Genomic DNA, 4,810 nt, shown 5'->3' on the forward strand with positions numbered 1-4,810 from the left:
ACGTACGAAGCTGTTGCTAATTTCAATGCCTGGCTGTTGCAAGTTTCTAATGAAAAAGTACTTCAGGTCAAAGGTCAGGGAATATACACTTTTGTTATCATGGTTGTTTCCTTATAGTGAACAACTTTGATCACCACTTCAGCAACTACTATCTATAAGAAGACATTAGCTAAGTAGATACAGGCAAAGAAAGCATGTAGGCAAAACCAGAATTAAAAACATCCTTCTCAATGGAGCTCGTGCTGTTCGGAAGACCCTAATCATCGATGAGGGACCCCTCCGATGGTAGCATGGCATGACAATTGCCGTCAATGACGACACCCAAAGTACCTTGCATAATCCATCGATCCAGTTTGGAACAATCAAGCACATACCTTGCAAAGTGATGTGGATCTGAAGCAGAGGTGGGAAGGTAAAGGCTCAGGTGAGGTGAGGTGGAATGAGACGTTGATATAGACGTGCACGCATGAGAATAAGGCGGTGCCCAGGATGGATCTCCATCGGAGGAGGCCGGATCCGCTGGGGAGGAGGTCGCTGTAGTACCTGCCATCTGTGCGATGGATCACGGGGCTGGCAGGCAGGGGGAGGGGATAGGAGGGAGCGGGTGGGCTAGAGCGTAGATGGCGGGTGCCCCCGACGACGGCTGGGAAGGATGGTGGAGGAGGTGGATGAGGATGGCGGCGGCGGCGTCTGCGGTTGCGCCTCGTCCGCAACCGTGCTGGTGGTGGTCGATGCGAGAGCCGGATGGCGTCGGCCAGAATCAGGCAGGGGCGACAAAGATTTAGAGGAGAGAGAGAATGGAGGCGATGAGCGATGGGAGGAAGGGCCACCGGCGATTGGGGTGGCCTCAGATCCGCGCTCCGTGGCCGCCTATTTCATGGGACGAACACCCGTGCTCACCGTCTGGCTCGCCTTTGGCCGCTGCCTCGCCGACATTCACGACGTAGAGCCCCTTCCTCCGATCCCATTTGCCAGGGAGGCAGCGCCATCCTTCATCGTAGAGAACGAGTCCACACTGAGATCCCAACCAGATCGTGATTGCGCCTCCCCAAACCGCAGCGGCACATCTCACTCCATCAACGACCAACCTATATGAGGCGGAGGGTCAGTGTAGGACGCGAGCACCGTCACCATGGACGTGGGGGACGCCGTAGGTGGGAAGGAGGCAGTGACGGCGTCTGTGTCAGGAAGATCGCACGACGGTGGCGGCGTTTACTCGAGGGGGTCGAGAGGAGCTGCGTTTGGTGTCGGGTGGGTTCTTTGGTGCGTGCATGGGGCTGGAGATTGTGATAGGTGATCAGGTGAGGGTGTGCCATACCTGGATCGATAGCCTTACCATACCTGGTGGTAATTTAAATTTATTACCATATTCGATATTTCCCGAGTTATGGCCTTACCATACCTGGATTGATAGCCTTTGGGGTAATTTAAATTTATTACCATATAATTACCATATTCAAAATTTCCTGAGTTATGACCTTACCATACCTGGATTGATTTATTACTATACGTGGATTAATTATGATTTATTACTATATGATTTATTACTATATGTGGATAGCCTTACCATACCTAGTGGTAATTTAAATTTATTACCATATTCGATATTTCCCGAGTTATGGCCTTACCATACCTGGTTTGATAGCCTTTGGGGTAATTTAAATTTATTACCATATTCGATATTTCCCGATTTATGGCCTTACCATACCTGGATTGATAGCCTTTGGGGTAATTTAAATTTATTACCATATTCAAAATTTCTTGAGTTATGACCTTACCATACCTGTATTGATTTATTACTATACGTGGATTAATTATGATTTATTACTATATGATTTATTACTATACGTGCATAGCCTTACCATACCTGGTGGTAATTTAAATTTATTACCATATTCGATATTTCCCGAGTTATGGCCTTACCATATCTGGATTGATAGCCTTTGGGGTAATTTAAATTTATTACCATATAATTGCCATATTCAAAATTTCCTGAGTTATGACCTTACCATACCTGGATTGATTTATTACTATACGTGGATTAATTATGATTGATTACCATAAATACGTTGGGTATTGCCGGTCAGACGAGAAAAGAGAAAAACCGGTGGGAGGGGCTGGTGGGAGGTGGGACGAAGAAAAACCGGTTGAAAATAAACCGGTTGAAAGTGGGGGGGACTATTCAACCAATTCGTCCATTAGGAGTAGAGATTCTTTGAATCAAAGAGACCCTAAGGCCTCGTTCGGCACTAGAGTATCTCCACGTTTTAAAGGGTATTTTCCCGGCCCGATATAGAAATCCCCGAAATTCCCCGCAGCCCATTCGGTACCCCGGTATTGGGCCGGCCCATCCCCAAAATTACACGGAGAAACCCTCGATACCGGTGTGAGAGCAGACATCCCCTCAAGAAATTCTTCCCCGACCGTGACGGCGCTGCACCCTCCGCCCTCTGCCCCCTCCTCTGTCCGCCGTCCGGCCCCTCGGCCCTCCGCCCTTCGTCGACTCCGTCCAAGCCGAACCAGACCATCCGCCGGTCATGCCGCCGTCTTCGTCCACTTCATTGCCGCCATCTTCGTCCACATCATTGCCGCCGCCGTACACGCGCGCCTCGGCCCCTGCCGCCTCCGACGTCCAGAACACCATATCCTTCTGGTAACCTGGCGTTTTCGCCGGCAAGGACTTGTTCCTCCTCATCCCTCCCCTCTCATCCCCTTTCTCTAGGGTTGCTTGGTGCTATGAAGATGTGATTTGTTTACTGGACAACTTACAAGCTTACAAGATTTGATCTGCAGCTTGTACGCTAAGATAGTTGTGCACTGGATGTGAAAGTGTAGGTTGTAAGGTTAATATGCTTGCTTGGTGCTAGCTCTGATCTGCAGCTTCTATTCTAAGATGTACTATTTTTTTCCTGATGTGGATATGGTTTTTATCTTACCAAGTAGTCTGTGTAATTTAGACTAAAATGTGAATATAGTTTTCCGTATATGCAGCTCGCTCCTTTTCCTGTTGGGGAAGCGTCTCTTTCACGCTTTTGCCAAGTAGTCTGAATAATTTTGAGTAAAATGTGAATATATTTCAGATTGATGTAGTACTGTCCAAGTCAATCAATATGTAAATGAAGATGATGTTTGCATCTAGTAATCTGTTCATACCATTTTCTGGCACTGTCCAACATTGCGAAACATCGATCACTGAATGATTTTCTTGCTTTCTGTCATGTATAGAAATGTGTGTAGTTTTCTTTTTGAAACATCAATCATTGTCAATCAATGTGTATAGAAATCCAGAAACTAATCTCTAACTGTAAGTACTTACATGAAGATCATCATTATTATCTGTCGTTTCAGTACATAGAATAGATTCAGCTGCTTGCTTTTTGTCCATACTGCTAGGTGACATCTTTACAACAGAGGAAAAACTGATCTGTTCGCAAGTTTAGTCATGTCCATGAAACTGTAATTATTTGATATTGCAAAAGAGTGTTATACTGTTTTTTTAGAAAAGAGTTACTTTGATTTATTTTGAATTTACATTTTCCAATTTGTAGCTGTCCTTGGATAGCTGTCCTTGGGTTATCTAACCCTTAGACCAACTGATTTGTTTTCTATAGGTACTTGAGCCTTGGTTTATAGTGGGAGTGGACAAGCTGTCGCCTTCGTGGGATCCCGTTAAGACGCCAAAGTTTGGTATGCCTTGTATTTACTACGACTTGTTAGCTCTCTAATTCTTGGCACTGTTCCTTGATTGTTTCGGTGTTAGTTTTGAAATGAAGTCACGGGGTCTAGATCATATTAGGAAGAGAAGAGAGGAAGATGATGATGAGATGGTTGATACGTCCATTTTGCGTCATGCTTTTATGTTAATATTTATTGCATTATGGGCTGTTATTTCACGTTATGTCATAATACTTATGGCTATTCTCTCTTATTTTACAAGGTTTACCATGAAGAGGGGGAATGCCGGCAGCTGGAATTCTGGCTGGAAAAAGAGCAAATATTGGAGACCTATTCTGCGCAACTCCAAAAGTCCTGAAACTCCACGGAATATCTTAAAATAAATAAAGAAAAATCGTCACCAAAGATGAAGGCCAGGGGGCCCAACCCCTACCTCGTGGGCCCCCTGGTGGCTCTCCGACGCCCATCTTCTATATGAAGTCTTTCGATGAGAAAAAAATAATAAGCAACCTTTTGGGACGAGACTCCGCCACCACGAGGCGGAACCTTGGTGGAACCAATCTAGGGCTCCGGCAGAGCTGTTCTGCCGGGGACACTTCCCTCCGGGAGGGGGAAATCATCACCATCGTCATCACCAACGCTCCTCTTATCGGGAGAGGGCAATCTCCATCAACATCTTCACCAGCACCATCTCATGTCTAAACCCTAATTCATCTCTTGTATCCAATTCTTGTCTCTAAGTCCGGGATTGGTGCTAGTAGGTTGCTAGTAGTGTTGATTACTCCTTGTAGTTAATGCTAGTTGGTTTACTTGGTGAAAGATCATATGTTCAGATCCTTTATGCATACTATTACCCCTCTGATTATGAACATGAATATGCTTTGTGAGTAGTTACGTTTGTTCCTGAGGACACGGGAGAAGTCTTGCTATTAGTAGTCACGTGAATTTGGTATTCGTTCGATATTTTGATGAGATGTATGTTGTCTAACCTCTAGTGGTGTTATGTGAACGTCGACTACATAACACTTCACCATTATTTGGGCTTAAAGGAAGGCATTGAGAAGTAATAAGTAGATGATGGGTTGCTAGAGTGACAGAAGCTTAAACCCTAGTTTATGTGTTGCTTCGTAATGGG

Source organism: Triticum aestivum, chromosome 2A, assembly GCF_018294505.1.
Source record: "Triticum aestivum cultivar Chinese Spring chromosome 2A, IWGSC CS RefSeq v2.1, whole genome shotgun sequence".
NCBI lineage: Eukaryota > Viridiplantae > Streptophyta > Magnoliopsida > Poales > Poaceae > Triticum > Triticum aestivum.